General features: G+C 39.0%; 1 long non-coding RNA gene across 1 annotated transcript; it reads left to right on the top strand.

The window, feature by feature from the left end:
• The first annotated feature begins 1,080 nt into the window (after nt 1–1,080).
• Nucleotides 1,081–18,790, top strand: LOC138065132 (uncharacterized). The gene is made up of 3 exons (XR_011138286.1): nt 1,081–3,675; nt 14,163–14,330; nt 14,784–18,790. It is a non-coding gene; the product is annotated as an uncharacterized lncRNA (long non-coding RNA).
• The last annotated feature ends 1,439 nt before the right edge of the window (nt 18,791–20,229 follow it).

Genomic DNA, 20,229 nt, shown 5'->3' with positions numbered 1-20,229 from the left:
CTTCTGAGTGGTAGCTTACTTTGTCAGGACCAGGAAGAGAAAATATTAGCAGAACCCTTTACAGTATTGAAATAAAGGGATGGGTGGGCCAAGTGTTTCCAGACAGTGTCTGTGCAACGCTAATCAATATGTTAGTCCCTAAAAGGAAGAAATCAAGTGACAGAGCCATCCACTAAAGACATCCGAGAATTCTAAAAAACTACTGGGCCTCACCCATCTCAGAAAACACCACAAAAATTGTAATCTTGGCTTGTTAGATGGGAGCTAACATATCTAAAGATCAATAAATAAGCATATATGTTTTGAAAATTTGTCTGAAATAAGCCGAAATTATAGCCTGTACTGAATTCATGAATCCCCACTGCAAATCAAAGAAGTATTAAGGGGAAAATATGTTTTTCATTCATTGGCAAACTGGTAGAAGAACAGATTAATCACTATCATTTTCTTCAGTAATTCAAGGGGCATGGAGGAGGCTCTCAGAACAATTGAAATATCTGAATTGCAGAACACCAAGTGAAAGAACACAATTGCAGCTGATTTCTGTGAACTATTGCCCAGTGGCAAAATATCTTCTCCTCTTGAGGAACGAATATTCCAGATATCCGCTGTTGGCATTTTGTCATCTACTTCATCGGATGCTATGCTTCCTGTTTTGGATCATATACTGAGCACATGTGGTATCCAACTTTATCAAATCTGACAGCAGACCACTGCTTGATAGGATAGTTTCTGAAAAATATGTGGAACTTTTTGGATTTAAACACAAGGACTTTCAAATACAGCTGGCCATCCTCCAATGTGCTTTATGCAAAACAGTGCTCACTGAAGATTATTAATGACATTATCTTAAAAATCTCTCTAAATCAAATTTGAGACATTACAAGTCCATAGATTGTCTTGCTATAGGAAAATTGTCTGGAAAATTTAATTTTTTAAAGGCAGGTAAAGATAACTTTTCCAGATATGAAGTAGAGTAATACTGATGGTGACATCTCCATAAATAGTTAGGTCACTGTTGCTGATTTTGAAACCAATACCCTATAAAAGAAGGGTGACAAAAAATGTTTTCAAAAACGCTGAATTTAGTGTCCAGCTCAGAGAATCTGAATCCTAAAAAGGCTCAACTCTATTTCTGCATGGTTTTCAGACATCAGAGGAAAGCCCAATGCAATTTAAAGAGAATATTCTCCTTTCAATCAAGTCATCAATTTCTGAAGCAGGGATGTAATGCTGTGTTGAATTTTATTGGATGGCTTACAGACCTATATAAAGGCTCTAATTCTAGTTTAATTTCTATAGAACATTTCTCTATGTCTTTATTGGCTTCATCCCTATTATATTCTACGGGATTTTTCCACACGGATGAGGAAAAGCCTTTCACCCCCTGAAACAAGGAAAAGCTGCCCATTTAAAAACCATGGGGTAAGGGTATGTCTACATGGCACAGTTCAGTGTCATGCAGGGATACTGAAGCAGCCCTAACTGATTTTGCTTGGGTATGGAAAGCATTACAGAAGTCTTGACACAGAACTCCACCCTGGTTCATATCATTTGCTTTGCAGCTGAGCTTACTAGCTCACATGAGGTACTGATGCAAATAGGTTTTGTTGTTACCACAGAAACCTATTGAGATCTCACCTGATCTTTTGAGGGACACTGCATCCTGTTATGCAGCCTGGATAAAACTGACTGGGAAGAAGAAAATGTTTGCATGAGCTAGACTCATCTAATGTAATTACATTTATTGCATCACCTATGCAAGGTGTAAACAAATGAGAATGCCAAATGCAATTATTTACTCTCGATCCTGACCTTAGATGTTTGCCTTCCAAGAAATAAGAAGAAATAATAGTGAGGAGGAGGGAAGTGTATCTAGTGTGGTTGAATAGGTTAGTCACAGGCCTAGTGATCTGATCTAAGGTATTGGGTAAAGTTTTCAAATGCCTCAGTCTTCCCACTTTTGCACTTTAACACAGTGAAAACTAGTTCTTCCAAAGCATATACAAATCTGATCCCAGACTGTGTCTGAGATTTTAAAATAATGTTTTAGAGCTTCTTAGAACACTACGTACCATAATCCATTCCATTTTGTGGTGATGTTTATTGTTCTGAGGGCAGTATCCCCAGATCCTATGGCATTTGATTACCAGCAATAACAAAAGAATTTTATGTTTTTAAGCAAGTGGTTGGCTGTGTTCTTTGCACAATGATAACTGCAATTTCAATTTCAAAATTTACCCCCTCTGCAAGAGCCAGGAATTTCAGTTCACCATATGCGTCTGGATTCCTTTACGTTATCCTAACACACACATAATTGTAAAGCTAGACGTTGACAATGAAATTAGTGTCATGGATGAAAAAAAAAAATCACCCAGCTTTAGCCTCTAGGTGCACCTGTTTACAGCATCTAGGCAGCCTCAGCCAGGGTGCGCGTGTGACAGTCTGCCACTGCAGCTGTTCCATTACCATAAAAACATAGCATTTATTAAGTTTTAAGCCTTTCTGAACTCCGTAACTTGGGCTTACAAAAGGAGGCTGTAATGCTATGTCTGGACTGTGATAATAGTTTAGATAAAGATCCAGCATGTGACTCTTAATGACAGTATTAAGTCTATTGGAAGGAACTATATCAAACTATATGCAGTAAAACAGACAGCAAATATGAACCATGAAGAATTAATGATTAACTACTCACTATGTGCTTCAGTGGGAACAGCATCACCATTGAAAGAGTTTGCAAACTCTACGGAAGAAGTTAACTCACAAACTGGAGCTACACAACAAGGTAAAAATCATAAATGCAGTGCTTAAAGTTTGTGGGTGTGAGTTGCATTTCAGTGCAAGAGAGTTAACAATCATTTCCTTTGTAAATGAATAACTAGGAGATATTATCCAGTCCCCCAGCCCTGCAGCTGATTCTGTGTGGACAGGACACCCCTGCACCTTCACAGACCCTCCTCACTGAGTTTAATGGCAGTCGCAGGGGTGTCCACAGGGATTCAGCTAATGGGTAGTTACTACAGACAATCAAACTTTCAGAAGCTGTATTGCATCATAATTATTCTTTAGAGAGTGTTTGTTTTTTTCAAAAGAAGGCTGTGTGGGATTGCATAATCGTTGTGCAGTCACAAAGGTTTCAGCAACTTGTAACATTTGGAGACACCACACTGTAAAAGAGTTCTCTGTGGCATATATGGCTTCAAACTAGCATCACGGAGTAAACTGGCCCTGCAGCACCCAATGCAGTGGCTGCTGACAGGCCATGAGAAAAAACAGAGGAAAACACCGCTATGCAGCTGGCCAAAAGTATTCTAGATCTCTGTGAGAAGAAGACTTCTGCTTCCCTCAAGTCCTGGCAGCCAAGGAATTGCTGCTTTGCAACTACTTTCTTGCTTCTGCGCCAGGCACAAAACTTGGCCCCTGCCGCACTGGAAAGTCAGTGGAAGCTGAGAAAATGGGGGCAGGAGCCCCTGCCTCCCCACCTTGAGTACTGGGGATGCCCGAGGGAGGTGCCCCATGGCACCAAGCTCCTTCTGCAATCAGGGAGGAAAAGCAGGTACCCCTCCAGATTTAAATCACCTAACTATAGAAGACTGCACTGACAGCATGAAACGGTGAGGAGCCAACCTTAGGGCTTGCAGGAAATGTATGGTTGTTTACCTAAGTCAATAGGTGAGTACAGAAATTATGTTTATGTCAATAAACAGTTTTATTTATGGCATTTTTATTTATCTTGCTATGGCGAATCGGCCTAATGTAAATGAAAATAAGCTCCAGCATTTGAGGAAAGTAGGTTATGAGGTGCTCTCCCTAAAACTACAGGATATTTTCAGTGTGAAACAATAAGTACCTAATGGTTTGGGTTAGTGTTTTGGCCCAGACCAATCAATACTTGATTGCTCTACCTTCTGGCGCTGTAGATCCCACCAGGTAATAACCCGTACAGCACAAGCTGACTCCATCTATAGTTTTGAGATTGCTTTTACATTGGTTTCCTGGTGCTAGATCAGCGGGAATTTGAAGGACTTTGAATCTGTTGTTTTATGAACAGTATGAGCTCTGTAACCTCCACAGAGGCCCAGATTACTAAGAATATTTGCTCTTTTCCGTGTTGCTTGATCTAACAGTTGCAGGCCATTCTTTCAATACCCAAATTTGCAGTCACGAGTGGGAACTCTTCACATACGTATTCATCCAGAAGTCAGACCTCTAGTTTAAAGTTATCATGCAGGCTCCCTGTATAGTCAGTGGGGAGAGACAGGCACATTCGGGTGAGTATTCAGTTCACCCCAAAATAGCTTGGGCTAGATATCCCTTGGATATGCTTGTCTCTCACTGCAGATCATAAAGGAAAGCTAGACAACTTGGTTAGACTAGATGACCAACATTTGAAAGGCTGAAGTCAGGTAAAGTTAATCTCACTCAGGTGGCAGGAGCCTTTGTTAGGAGAGAACTCTCCTTGTTAAAGATATTAATTTTTTCTTTCTGTTTCCTGGAGGCTGCTGTGTGTTTGCTCCAAAATCAAGTGACTCTCAACCTTTTAGAAGGTAGGAAACAGCCCTTCATACATGACAATATCATTTTACTACTCTGTGTATCAAACTATTTCCAGAATTTCACTATCATTTCAGGCTAGCATTTCATCATCAGGATTTCACAGCCCAGTATCGCAGCTTGTTTTCCTGAAATTTTGTAGAAGTTTTGGATTCTCTGGGCCTTCGGTTTGATAAATGTGTATATGTATGTCTGTGTGTATTTATACATATATGGGTGAGTGTGTGTGTGTGTGTGTGTGTGTGTGTGTGTGCATGCAAGTTGTACATGTGCGTGTGTGTGTATGCACCGCTAGATAAAAGAGATTAGGGAAGGGGGTTGAATGTGAGGTCCGTGATCATCCACATTGGTTAACTGCTAGCTCTCCTTGGCTCTGTTTTAGACAACTTCAAGCTACCTCCAAGACAAGTCCGCTCCAGAGGGCCTAAGCTAGTCAGTGCTAACTGACTTTTTACTTAGCAGTGGAGACACAGCTACTGTCTGTGCCATGGCAACATTACATTAGTGTTTGTTGAATGGACCTGAGCTGTAACTAATGTACTGGATTTCAAGGAAGTGAGGAAGTGTTTCAAAAATATGAATGTGGAATGATGGCTGTATGGGAAAGATTTGATTTCCCGAACAAAGCATTTAGACCCACTTGAGATGCCCTAAGGTACCAAACACATCCACTCAGAGCTGGCAAATATAATATAGAGCCTATGGGAGACTTGCTTCTGTAGTGGAAGCCAGATGCCTACTGGGATATCCTGCAGTGCCTAAAATGACACCAGACCTGTGTGTTTAGACAACTGTAACACACACTGTTGGCCTTAATATTCATTAATCACAGGTTTACATATTTTCTTTAAGGAATTCATTTCAAAATTTATTTATTATTTATATAACTACTTGGGGGGCAGGAAGATTATGATACCCTTACTGAGAATTAGTAGCACTTTACATTAGAAGTAGACATTAGTTTCAGTATTATTTAACTCTGTGATAGCTCTGTTGATGAATGTGAGAATGGCAAAAACAGATTGAGAATGAATATAAGATAAAGGGGAACTGTTTCTAATATCTACAATTAATTTGAATTCCTTTTATGTGAAGAGGATTTATTTTTATTTGACAAAGGATCTGGAATCAGCTAAATCCTCCCAGCTTGCATTTTAAATTAATCATTGCTTTAGATTCTCCAGTTTTACAAATTAAAAAAATCATCCTTGCATTACTAAACCATATTTTCTTTTAATTTAGTGGCTGCTTTCCAAAGCAGGAAGTTAAGAAAATAAAGTAACTTTATAGTTAGACTAAGGCAAATAACACTGTCCTAAGAGGGAATGTTATTTAAACTCCCTTTGTTCTTACATGTCTTATTTTTTCCTCTTCCCCATTCCACTGATGATTGCAATTAAAATTATAGCTTCTGAACTAATTTTACATTTCCTTGTCAGTCCTAATTCTGCTTTTCAGGCTACTGCTGCTTTATAGAAATTATAATGCTGGGATTGTTGGTATAGGTAGTCTAAAGAGGGTAGCTAACATTTTAATCTTGTAGGTAGGTCATTATGGTGAAACATCTGATGGTTTCACAAATGTCTTATCATGAATAGGATTCTTGATGTTATACATGTCCTAACCATTACATTACTATGTAAAAATACCCATTTTCTTGAACTTGACATATTGCTCAGAAGAAGGGAAGGTGACCTGGATTTTACACAGAGTCTCTGTATAAGGAGCCTGCGTTTTCTCCTGGAGCTCTTCATAGGCATATATGCTTCTTTACTGAGAGTACAGGGAATTGTGCTGTGTACTTTTAGGAGGACTGTATTCCTCCGTTATGGTGGTACACATACAAAGTAGGCACATATGCCCTTGAGCTGGGTGCTTAAATTAGCTACTCTTCACTTGAATATAGCCTATAATATAGAAGTGATGTTACCACCATCAGCATCAACTTAGAAGGAAGAGCCTGAAAATAATTCTGGCTTGTGGCCTCCAAATGGCTGGGGACACATAAGCATCAAAGAGAGGAAGTTTTCAGGGGAGATCCTTGTCCTCAGTGGCTACACGCATCTGTTTCAAGCAGTGCTAACTGGCTCATAGGCCAGCTGATGCAATGCATTAGATGTATTAGATGATATATTAGATTAGGAGTATTAGGTAATCAGGAGTGAAGATGGGAGTGCCAAGATATTTGGGTATAAGAATAACCATTATTTCCAAAGTTAGCTCTTAGTAGCTACCTGAATGATATATTTGCTGTAGGCAGTCCTTCCTGAGACTGTCCTGCAATGACTAATGTCGGGTAGGGGGACTGTAAGCCTAACAGAGGGTCTGGATTTAACCATAGGCACATTTTGGACACTGTGGTCCTTTACTGAATCTAATTGTGAAGGCATTCATAATGTGGCATTGTTCATATATGCTGCTGGACAGAAACTGCAGCTTCACAGGACTGAAACCTATTAATATATAAAATACACTTATAAAACACAATGACAGAAGTATCGTGCTATCATAAACTCATATCTTTTGAGACTTACAACTCACTGTAAGTAAACAGAACAACTTAACTGAAACAGTGCTTTATTAATTGGCGAGGCTTTCTCGGGATGAATAATTGTTCTTTCACACAAATCCAAAAGCTGCCAGGAACTGTAGATTCTGATTCCTATTAGGATCCATAGGTACTATGTCTTTATCAGTGCTAAAAAATAACCTTGTTGGAGAGTAGACAAGATCTGTATTGCTCTGACAGATTTTTGTCTGTCTCAGCAACTGGCTTTAGGGCTTGCTTCCCTTGAGATACATGTTCATTTTTGATTCCCCCAAAAGTCCTTCTCTATTTTTTTTTTTTGATAGCTAAACACAGGTACTTTCTCTGTGCTACTGATTCCTGACATCCATAGCAGCTAAGAAATTCAGATATGTCCCTAAAATAAGGGGCATGTGAAATTTTAAAATAATAATAAATGCATCCCTCAAAACTAACATAAGCCAGACCCCTAGCAACACCATAACCCCTTTCTGCTTGTCTAATGCTGAAGAGAAAGTGGACAATAATTTTAAAAGGTTTTCACAGGGTTTCCATAGAAAGTACACCAAGGATAGGAAAACTGCATAGTTTATGGCTGCCTCATCACACACCTTTGAATATGGAATAGAGGTGGCATAGTTAAATCCATCTGATGATTACATGAGCTCCAATAAGACTAAGCATTGCCCAATATTGAATGACATCAAGAAATGCTGATACTGAAAACACTGAAGCATACCTTTATCCACCCCTCCCCTACAGCCAGGGCCTGGTTTGAGTAAAACTCGGTCATACCTAGAGCTTTTCCAAATTGGTAATGTGCACAAGAACTGTCTGGCAGATGTGGAATAAATCCAGCACAAATGTAGGACATGCTGGACCAACTCTGCACATGCGATCTGTGGGGCAGAGCTTGAGCTATTTGTTTGCTGCTGCTGCCTGCAAGTGCCAGGTGAAGGTGGGTAGCCATGGAGAGCACGATGTAGGAGATGTGACCCTGCTCTTTTACAGCTGGCAGCTCCAAATATAAAGCTTTCTACCTGTGACAGGGCTACGAGACATCCAGAAGTCACAAATAAAACTATAAATTTGTTGAAACACGCCTAGAGGAAACCTCTCACCAGAAAGGGGGGCATGTTCAGAAAACCTAGGAAGAGCCCGCTATATGCTGGCGTGCCTGCAGACAGTGACATGAAACAGACTCCCAACAGACTCTCAACTCTCCTTGAAGTTTTTAAGGCTGAAGCAGTTCCTTTTTTAAAATAGCTAGTTTTTGTATGCCTATAAATGTTAATATGTGATCAAAGTAATAGTTGGTTTGTTAATAATAAGGACAAGAACTGAACAGTGATTCCTAATTGCGAAATGGGTAGTACTCAGCCCAGCTTTCTGATTGGCTTTAAGGAGCTTGAATGCATGGCCTTATTTCACTGCAAAGCCCTGGCAGACTTTGCACATTAAAATTCTAAACTGTCTAAGTAGGTGTGAAACTAATTTTGTGTTTATTTTTTAAAAACCACCTATGATCATTTAGGGCCATCCACTTCACTTTGGGAGGCCCTTACCTAGCTGCAGGTGGGCCCTAGGAGACAATAAAGCCCACCTCAGAGAGGATAATTTCTTGAATATCATAAGCTGAATATTTATAGCTTCTGGAATCGTTGTAGCTACTTATCCATGTTTCCAGCCACAACTTTTCTTAATAAGAAGGGCTTTGAAAAACTTGCTAAATCTGGACATAAAAGGAAACAGAAGTTTTCCTAGTGCAGTGGAATTTTTTAAAAGTCACATAGTAACTTTATTGATGAAACAAGGAAGAAAGCACTTTTCCACCAGACTTTGCAGAGCTTATTTACAAAACATAAGATTTTTTCATTAATGTGTAGGCAAGGCAAAGTTATGACGAGGTTTCCTGCAGAGTGAGGACGCTTATGTGGCTAGTCATTTCATCAGTAGGTTATCTTATTCCTTTGCTTTGGGGATTTTAGTATGTTTATGAGACAAACTTCGGAGGAAAAAAAAAAGCTTTCAAAGGCAGATGAAAGATCTCAGAAGCATTTTGGCTTTTTAAAGTTTTATTTAATATGTGAAAATGTATTTTATATCCTATTTACACAAATGCAAAAACATTTGCAATTCACCTTGTACTCCCATAACTCATGTCTTGACTGACTCTGCTTTGCCTTGCAGTTCATTTAGTCACTTACAGACAATTTCCAAGTTACCAAATTGCCAGTCATTCAGGGTGAAGCTCAGAGAGCACTGAAATCACAGTTGCTGGGGTTCAGCCTCAGATTCAGACACCTTATTTTGAGTATCTGAATAAAGGTGTCTGCACGTACGCTAAAGAACTAAACTCCTTTTCATGTCTACGGACATCTAGGATACAATGACCTAAGTATCTGACGTCACGTGATGTGTCTACGTGTCTCCCACTAGGTTTCTGAAGGGATGAGTTGCAGTTACTTCAGTTTGTGAGCCTAGCTGACTACAGCCAGGAGGTAGGTGATCAACAGCTGTGTGCAGTCAGAACAAAGTCCCTTCTCAGTGTGAATGATAGCAGGTGAAAGTGCAGATGAGAAAAATTGGTGCCACTAACTAAATTTTCAGAAACAGCACCAGATTTACAAAGATTCTGCAGCCAATAATTTCACTGTTCTCCAAAAGGATGGTAGGATGAAAAGTGCTTTTCCAAATGTGGCCCGTCTTTCTCAGAGGTGCTTACTACTCAAAAGATCCCACTGCTACCAAATGAGATGATATGAGCTGCTAAACTAGTTTACAAGCTTAATGCTAGTAGGTCATAAATCATTTGGAGAAATTTTAATGTCTTACCGTGAATGATGGGAGCTTATAAGTGTTGTATTTCTGTGGAAGTCTCGGCCTGTGTTTGTGTTATTGCTATATATGCTAGTGTTGAGACTAAAAGCTAAAATATCATTTTCCCACTGTGGTCCCTCTAAATCAGGAGTAATGAATGTAAATAGGTAAGAAGAGCTAGTCAGCATTTCCATTCTCAGTCCTGTGAGTACAGCATTGTTCTAGAGATTCTTTACCATCATCAGTTCTACAGCTTTCACCATAAGATAATTAAAAAAAGCAACCAAGAAATGGATCTTTCTAACAGTGCGGACTTCTCTAAGACAAATCTTGCAAACAGTGGGCTGTGAGACTGATCCTGCTCCCTTATTGTCCAGATGGAGGAGACTTTGGTTCTTTAAGTGGTCTGACTACTTTTATTTTTTCACTACGTTAGAAAAATAAAATAAAAAGACTGATTGAGTATGACAACAAGCTGAACACTAGATGTTTTATGAATATATGACTTCCCCAGCCCACACCCATGTGCATGTAAGAGAAAAAGAAAAACAAAGTACTGTTTATAATTGTCAGAATATTAAAACCTTTGCTTATTCAATGTTCTTTCTTCGCTGGCCTGTTCACGCAGCCAAAAAATTGATTTATGACATAGACCATTCATTGCTTGAGTTTTGCTTTCCAAACTTGGTAGAAGTATTTCATGGCCATAGTCAGATGTCTTTCTTTATGTAAATTTTGATAATTTTGAGGCTATCTTTAAACCAGTTCCTAAAACCACAGTCTGCAATAACTCATTTGGTTTCTTGTGCTCTGCTCAGCCCCATCAAGACAAATTGCTGGGTTCAGTGTCCTTTGCCAAAAGAGAGGAACATTCCCTTCTCCTGTTACATAACATTAAGACACTTGAGCGGGAGAGACAGGAACTGAGGCTTACTGACTAGCAGGTATTCTGCAACTTTGGAACTATCTTATGTGCTTTAGAGTATCTTTTATGGCCTGGTATAGAAAATCCAAATACTATTCTCCTACAAATTGGCTAATGTAGTTATTTTACTGCTACATCAGCTTCCTCCTGAAAGAAAGGCCATGGACCAGAGCTTTGCTGTTCTACCCATGCAAACAGTTCTGTTTGATTTTAAAGTTTTTTTGTTTCAGCAATGCAAGAGTTGGTCCAAGAGCATATAAAAACAAAAGAGTTTATCATAGTATTTTATAGTTTCTATAAAATCTAAGGTTATTTTTCTAGAGCTGTCAAAGAGTAAATAGTTTCTTAGCATTCATTACTGACTTTAACTCCTTGGATGACAAAGTACCTGAAAGTGATTTTTTTATGGTGTTACTGGTTTCAGGGGTTTATCATTTCACTTCATTTGATAGTGTTCCAAAACATAGTTCACACTTCACAGGCTTGTTTTAATCTGGTGCAGTAACACTTTAAAGATAGACAATAAAACTGAAAAGTATGCATTAGCAGGAAACAATAGCCTCCCTGCAAAAGGCCACTACTAGCTTGACTTCGGATCTGAAACTGCCTGAACTGATGCTTTATGTGTGCTACATTTTGATGTAACTGAAATGAGAAATGACAAGACTTCCTTGTTGAAACTGCAAGATACTTAAAAAGAAGTCGCATAAAATCACCTGGTTTTCTATGTTTGAACAGTTCTTCAGCAGTTTTTATAATCTGTATATTTAAATTGAATTAACTAACTCCCTCAGAATTTTCCTTAACTTAAATATATACACATATAGGTGTGAGTTTAGCTTGGTTTCTGAAAGAAATGAGGCTTAGGCAATCATATGATGTGTGTATGCCCATCTATCGAGCTCATTCCTCCTCCATAATAACTTTTGAACAAGTTGCTATGTGACAACCATAGCTAACGAGGAGTTCCCGGAAACCTTAACTTCCTATATGTTTTGTGAAAACTCATGGTTGAAAGGGTAAGAGAGGCAGATAAGTGCCACAACTGAGGGAAAAGTCATTATAATTCAGCTTTGTAACATTTGAAGCCATTATAACTCAGGTTTGTGATACTTGAAGGGGTTGCAGCTGATCAGTCTGGATGCAGTGCCTGCTGCAGCACAGCACACGCTGCTGCTCTCCAGTACAAAACGCTGCAGGATATAGAGGGTGTTCCCAGTGCTGCTGAGAGTTGTGTGGAGTGGGAACTCATAGGGAAACAAGCTTGGTTCATCACACCATTCATTGTACAATTTGTGTGTGAATCTACTTACACAGCATAATTAAAAATCTGGATAAGTTTTGTGTGTCCTACTGAAGACAGTGAGACTTGGTCTATGCCGCTATGAATTTGGCAAGGGCCAAGTGAGGATCTCAGAACTTTCTTTGGGCAGTGTTTAACCAAGGAAGGGGAAGAAGTAGAAAGAAAAGATGGAGATCACAAGCTGGGTATTTTTGTGACTTAAATATTTTGTTAATCTGCTAGACTTCCCAGAATGGACTCGGAGTCATGAACCTAAGGATAGGTCAACAATTTTCGTGTGATACAAATGTGGAGGTGACATGCTGTCAATACAATTATTCTCAGAAAGAGCATCAATTATAAAGCTTTATAAGATGATAAGGTTCCTCTTCAATCTAAAAGTGGAAATGCTTGATAATGTATAAATGTTTATTACTTTTCCACTTAAAATAGAAACATCATAATTGTCTTTTGCAAATAATATTTTAGAATCTTTGATAATAAAATGTTAAAAAGGTACATTAATTATGCTGTAGCTTAGAGAAAATATAGTGTATTTTTAGTGTTTTCCCTAATAGTTTTGTTTTCTTGTTGAAATTTTATTTCCGTTGACAGTACCAGGGAATGTTTGTAAAAGTCTTAATTAATGCTTGATGAAAATACACATAACTAAAAGGACTTTAAAAAGTCTTTCAGTAAATGTATTCTTTCTTTTGGTGCAGAGGAAGAGTAGGGATATTGCACGAGGAAAAAGTCACTGGAAGACTATCAAAACAAAAATTAGCACATGGACTTTTAGTGTTAGGTTTGTGAACATCCTGTAGTAGTAAGTGGGTATGACTCCTCATTTTTTTCTTCTGTATTTTCCCCCCTTATATAAAGTCCTGAACTGAAAAAAATTGTAAATTAAGATCGATTAACTTTGAGCACCTGATGGTAATGTGCTCAATGGTAATATTTTTTTTTATAAAGCTCTGCATTATACAAATCTCCAGATTCTTATAGCATTCTGTAACATTCTCAATGAAAATGGGATTCATAGTAGCTGACATAGCCTAAGTATTTAGCACACCTAATCTTTTGCTATCACCTCGGTCTGAAATTACCATCTCTTCTGTTCTGGTTTAACTGTACCCTAACCTGAATCTTTGAAGTGATCTTCTTTTTTAAAAAAATATATAATTTTTCATGGTGGGGACAGTGATAAGAGAATAATTCATGCCTTAAATGAGGAACATAGTTTCATGAGACTCGCTATCCAGTCAATGGAGACAGCCAGGCACCTCCAGACCGCAATTCAAACTTTTAGTGGTTTACATAACCAATTTTCTACCAAAGAAAGGGTCTTGAGCAACTAAGTGTACAAGATTGTCACCTCCGTCAGTCTGCACAGTTTAATGGAGTGAATTCAAGCCTGGGTGGGAGTTAGTTGCACGCTTAGGGTAGCAGCTCAGGACTTTGGAGAATTGGGAGTATGATCCTGATTCCCTTTCATGACATACCAAAGGGAATTTTCAAAAGCATCTACATATTCAGATTCTTTGATTTCAGCTGGACCTAGTCATAAAGCTGTTTTTAGAATTTCCACAAAATCATTACCTGCATCCTCTCTTTGTTCAAAATCCTCTAAGCTATTTAGGTTTCAAGAAAACAGTACTTCTGAGAGTCTTTGCCTCATTTTCCCATATGTAAAAAATGGCTTAAAGTTCTTTGATATATCATGGGAGCTAAGGCATTATTGCAAAGAGCCCCCATAACTGTGGCAGAAAGGCACTCTGAGCGTACATTACAGCCTGCATTTTCAGCTAGCATGTTACAATACCAGTTCAGAAAATCTCTCTAATAAAAGGTTAATTTTCTAGGTTTTGTACCTGATCTCGTCTGAACTTACACTGAAATAGTCTAAAATTTCTAAAGATTCCTAAAGATTCCTTTACATCTAAGTAAAATGCTGGTGCCAGTAGCAAATGTGGATTTAGAGAGCCAATGTTATAGCGATGTATTGAACATGGGGCCTGCTGAATTGACCATGAACTAAAAATATTCTACAGAGCTTTTCAGCTGGTTGTATCAAGACTGAGGAGTGGACAATGTAACTTTGAACAGCTGAGAATTTTTTTTAAAAGTGAAGAATGGAAAATACATGAAATATCAGACAGTTTGGCACTTAAAGCAGACAGAAGACAGCAAGAGGAATCGTGATATAATAAATACATGGGGTAAGATATAATTCTTTCTCTACATTTTCCACATACAGGAACACTTAGTTGCAAATTTATTTTTTTAAATGCGCCTATGTCAAATGTATGAGAAACCTGATAATGACATTAATACTAACAAAAAGGAGGGAATTTGATAGCATAAAATATGCACACAGTGATCTGTGATTTACTTTACACATAACAGATAGTATCAGCCAAAGATAATCCCTGTTACAGAACAGACAGCTTTTCTCATTCAAATCCAGAACTCTGCTAAATATAGCCTACTTTATAATAAACTTTATTCTTCTAGGATTAAATTATTTAGCTCCTTATGAGGTATAATAGTCTAGTCGAAAGCCAAAAGCACCATTCAATGCTGATCAGTTTGATTAGGACACATTTTGCTGTTCTCACAGTTTCTAACCTGGCAGCATAATGGAAAAACTATTTTGCTTCCATTCATTAAAGGGAAAGAAGAAAGAGAAACAGCTAAGCAGTCAGCGAGCAACCTTTTTGGGAGCCAGCCCTACCACATATGTGCTTTGAGAGCTGAACAATGCTCAGCAGCCGCATCCACTTCCATTCAGAGGCGCAGCCGTCGGAGGTGCCCACCTTTTGTGCAGCAGCCCCGGGTTTAACGCCACTGGGAGATCTGGCCTCATTTGTGTGAGCAAGTCCTAATCATCTGGCCCACAAGGAGCATACATGGAGGAAGTCTCCATCCCTCCTGTGGAAGTGTGGCTAACCATAGTCAAAGAGAAAAAAGCCCACAGGCCAAGGGGAAAAAATAATTATTCTTTTAAGATCCAAATTCTACTAATAAGTGTATTAGCTGGAGGTGAGGGAGAAATGGATTCAAATCACTTCACCTCTGTCTGACCAGATCAGGGATTTAGGTGAGGACTGTCCACGAGAGAAATGGATCCTAACTACAAGGTTCTTTGAGAGTGACCTTTTTTTTCTGTCCAGTTCAAAAAATATGGATTGAGTGAAGAAACCTGACTAGAAGTTTATTATGTGGTTACTCAGGAGACAAAGGTCATTCTTTGATTCCAGTCCTGGTGCCTCCCATTTGTTTTACAAAGCAGAACACTTTCCACAGCAAAGCCTATATGTCTGCCAGCGTGGTTACTTGCTCTGGAACACTGAAGGACGCATTTTAAGTTCACACACAGAATGAACCAAAGGGAAGATCTGAGTTTGAGTTAGATAATATTATCCTAACAGCTAAGACATATGCCTCTTCTGATTTATGAATTGATCCAAATCTCCTTCATAAATGTATCATCTCCTTTAAATCAGTTTGTTCTAGAAAGACTTGAATGAGCCAATTTGACATTTTTGAATGTTTTCTTCATTTTTTAGGCCAGCCAAAATTTGCCAAATTTGATTCACATTGAAGAAGCTCTGCCAGTTGAAATTGCATTTTTTCTTTTCAGAAAATAAATTGTTTATTGAAGGTCATTCACTTGGCCACCCCACAGTATAGCATTCCTGGCTGTGTTATAGGAGAGCATCGCAGTCTCCTCACTGACTGGGCTTCTTGTTCGGTGTGTCTTCTGAGGGAAGGTAGGCAGATTAATTCCATATTAGCCAAAGAGAGCGATAAGAGGGCCAAACACAGTGGAACATTCATTTTCCATCTGCATAAGCCCCTCAAGTGAGAGGTGTGAGCAAGCTGGAATTTTCTAACACTACAGGGCAGAAGTGTGAAGGGAGTGATTCAGCCAGGCAGCAGCAGAAGCTGCCAAGTGTTCAGACAGGAACAGGAGAGGAATCTCTGGCCGATAGTGCTAATTCTCCCAGAGCTACAATTTGCTGACAGCATTGCCAGTCATTCTTTCTTTATTAATTCATTGCAGTCCCATATTTATTTTTCTCTTCTTTTTCCTGGGGGATTTAAATAATTAGAAATGAATCTTTGGGTTCTGGAGAGATTTTCACGTTGAAACATTGCAATACCAAGCTCTATACAAGCGGTGTGGCCTGCCTGATGTTATAGCGTTGCTCTAGTTAACGCTTACCTAATGTGGAAGGGAAACATCATTTTTGAGGGAATTTGTTCAAAGATGGGGAAATGTGGGAAATTTTAAATATCGGTACAAACGAGAGAGAAAAATGGCATAACAAGTGTCTTTGTAGAGTTTCTTTCCTCCTGTATTTTATAGCAGTACAGAATGTCCGGAACCATGGAGGCTCCGAGATTTTTGCTTAAAACAAAACAAGGGCCCCTGTTTCTTTTCAGCTTGAAACCACCTGATCCTCATCTAAACCTGGAAGGCTGACATTCTCTTTGTTCTCCACTTCAATCAATTAAATGTACGTGCACAGCTTTTTTGAATCTGCTTACTGCTTGCTTATGACACTAGAAGGATGTTCCAAACTGGTGGTCACTGAATTCTTTTGCTTAAATCAAAACATTCTGTGGAAATCTAAATTTAACCATTTTTCTTTCCCCAAGACTGATAATAAGCAGACTCATAAACTAAAGAGGTACAATATCTCTTTCCAATATCGTGCAGAGAAAGACAGAACCGCATCATATATTTAGGCTAGCTGATAGAGGCCAAATTCAGACCTCTGTTGCATTCTTTGGGATCATATTGAACTCAATGAGAACCACCTGCACACAGAATTTGACCCCAACATGAGAGCCTGGCCACAGATTTGATTTGAATTATTTGACTTAGAAGTGAGGAAGGCTCTTTCTCTTGGTCGTATTTCTGCAGTAGTTGTAATAGTAATAATAAAGATAGGACATTTCTCTGTGGAATATATCAGATGGGAAATAAATAAATAAATAAACTGACACAGCTCCTTGCGTTATTTTCCCTGGGAGGTCAGTATAATTTTTATCCACTGAAGTCCAAAGTACACTTCAACTCATTTAGAAAGTAGTGACAACCAGCTGTGCTGTACTGTCTTTTAAAATGTGCCATTTTCCTTCAGAGCAAGATAGATACGTCGTACTATGGTATGTCTGTGCCTTTATGTTTGAGATAGCAGGGCTTTGTGGTTCCAGATGATCCCAAATTTGCCTGAGCAGAAGTTTACAAATGGGTTGAGTCTCATTAGGAAGCAGCACACTCTATCTGGTCTACAGCATTTCTGGTTTAAGCAAATCTGTTCACCCACCACACACCATGGCTAGCTTGCTTTTAACATCTTGTTAAATCACAAAACATGAGGGTTAAGGAATATGTCTTCTAGTTTGTTTACAAGTGCAAGATATTAAAAATGATTACAAGCATTTATTGATAATAGTCTCAAAAATAGAAAATGAGCACATTTTTCACTGGCTTTCACTCTGCTGCAGCTAGAAGGAGGTCACTGGAAAATTTGGTCTAATATTTTTTAAGTTCTCCTTATCAATTAATTATGGTAATAACTAAAGATAAGCATTCTGTTACTTAAAGTACACCTGCCTATGTGCTTGTTAATGAAGCAACATGACTTCTGAGATCAGAAAATCTCCAATTCATATTCCTTCTAAATAATAGTCCAAGGGTGGCAGCAATGTCTAGTTGTTAGAAGCTAAAAGAAGTACTCTTGAAATATTTCAAATACTCTCATGTACTTGAAAGTGAAACACTTATTTAATAAAAGTGTAATCCTGAACAATAAAAAGTGTGAGTGATTAAAACATGTACATTGATCTTTTGAAATATAGTTTCTCTCTCCTTCTCTTACTTTGTCTCCTTTGTAACCAGAAAAACATGAGTGAATTGTGCAGGCAGCTTAAAGTTGTGTACTTAAAATGGAGTGACTGGATGCCAGCTTTCAAGGACATGGGAGACATTGACTTTAAATCAAGGACTGAAACCACTAGAACATGTTCTTAAGCATACTCTTACTCCCCTCCTTCCCATCTGCTCCTTCCACTCCAACAACCCCCCAACTCCCCCCCAAAAGAAATGCTTGATTAAATAGAAGAGCTCTCTTGGTTTTTGAATAGTTACGTGTTTAGGGCCAGATCAGATGCTTTTTCTTAACAATGAATAGTACCCTCCTCCACAAGAGTCCTTAAGATTGCAATAGTACTAATGGCAGTGCAAGGTGTTCCTTCTAAGTAACAGTATTCTGGGCGTTAAAATATAGATCTATTATAAGGTCACCTATACAAGATGTTTCTATTATGTATTGCAAGTGTACATTTATCAGAGGTAGTTTGGACATCAAAAGCAGTGTAGCTGCTGTAACAATGCCATAGCATGAGTTGTATGAGCCTTCAGAGGACCTTAAACACAGGTGTGAATAGTCAAACTTTGTGGAAGCCTATATGCCCAAGTAATACGAGTAAAAAAAGGAGATCATTTTGGTACCAGAAGCAATAAAACTAGAGCAATCCAAGCTTCAATATGGTTGAGCCACGTCAGCCTGTTTCTAGTCATACCTTAGTTTGGTGTCCGCATAGTGTCCACATGGTGTCTATCAAGACTAGAAGCTGCAGTGTGGGCTATCTTCAGAGAATGTGGTTTGGCTACACCCAAAGCAATTTGCTTCAGTTACCTCATGACTGAAGGCCACAGGCAACCAAAGCATTATCTTTGCTTGGCTATCAAGAAAAGGATAGTTGTGCATCTCCAAATCTGCAGTGATCCTGTGGTCTGATACAGAAGGTACTAGAGACGGTCTCAGGCAACATGGTGAGAGCATCCTTCCTTCGGGGAATTTGGATGCTTGGGCCCAGGGCCAACTTACAGATGGTTCAGGTGTTCATCTGTGAGGAGCCTAAGGTGGCACTGCTCCTTCTTCATCTGGGAGCTGCTTTTAAGCTCGGGCCTGAGCTATGCTGAATACAGGTGACTATACTCACTCTCCTACCTTCCCAATTCTGACTCCAATCCTTGCCTACTGTCTAAACTTTCTGGCTTGGCCTCTCATCCACTATGGATCTGTAGGGTGATCAGTGGACTCTAATCTGATTCCGGTAACCATGCTCAGACCTGCCCAGCCCTGCTCGGGTGCTATGGGACTACGTCCCTTGTCCGCCAGGCCACTGCTTTGCCTGCCTTGCTGTGACCTGCTGCTCTCAGTTGCCTTCCCTTTTGGCACAGCCTGTTCTTGCTGCTCCCCGACATGTGCGATGGGACACATCACATCCAGCTTTAGACTTCAGCAGTAGAGACATCCGCATCTAATCTAGAAGTTTGTACTGTTTGTTTGGATGTAGTCCATCTGACCTATCTTATACAGTCATTTTAGAAGAAATAAACAATACCCCCAGAAGTGCCTAATTCTCTCTGTTAACTAAAAAGGGAGTCTAGAAAAAGTACATCAAAAGTTAGCATGCACTTTGTAGCTTTTAAAATTTGTACAGATGAGCCCCATCTCTGGTGTCTGTACCTGTCTCTGATCAACTGTTGGTCAGATTGTTCCTGTTTCCTACATTCTGCTTTAACTGTTTACATTATTATACATTGCTTATTAAGGTAAAAGTTGTCTCTTACCATATCACAGAATCGCAGAATCGTTTAGGTTGGAAGGGACCTCCGGAGATCATCTAGTCCAACCTCCCTGCTCAAGCAGGGACACCCTATGGGACACCCATATGACACCCTAAAGCATAGCATAATAGAATATTCCACAATCTGGGTATTAGGATGCTACTGTAAAACAAACAATAATACTTATAGCTTTATGTCAGCTTTATGTCAGAAAAATCTACTTGCTCTCCGGGCTAAAATTTTGCTAAGGTCGACTCCAAATCTCAGAAGAGAATTACAGCTTAGTGAAAATCTGTGGTAGGACCTCTTCCACCGAAAGAAAATACCAAAAGAAAATACAAAAATCCCTACTCCAATTCGATCTACTGAAGCATTCTATGCATTCCTATCAGATTGTCAAATCTATTTTTAGGGGTTGCACGAACATAAGGAAGAGTTTGCTTAGTGAACTAAAAAATCAGTGACAC

The sequence above is a fragment of the Struthio camelus genome, chromosome 1 (assembly GCF_040807025.1).
Source record: "Struthio camelus isolate bStrCam1 chromosome 1, bStrCam1.hap1, whole genome shotgun sequence".
Classification (NCBI taxonomy): Eukaryota; Metazoa; Chordata; class Aves; order Struthioniformes; family Struthionidae; genus Struthio; species Struthio camelus.
The sequence above is the reverse complement of the archived record's forward strand: the minus strand, read 5'-3'. Positions and strand labels throughout refer to the sequence as shown.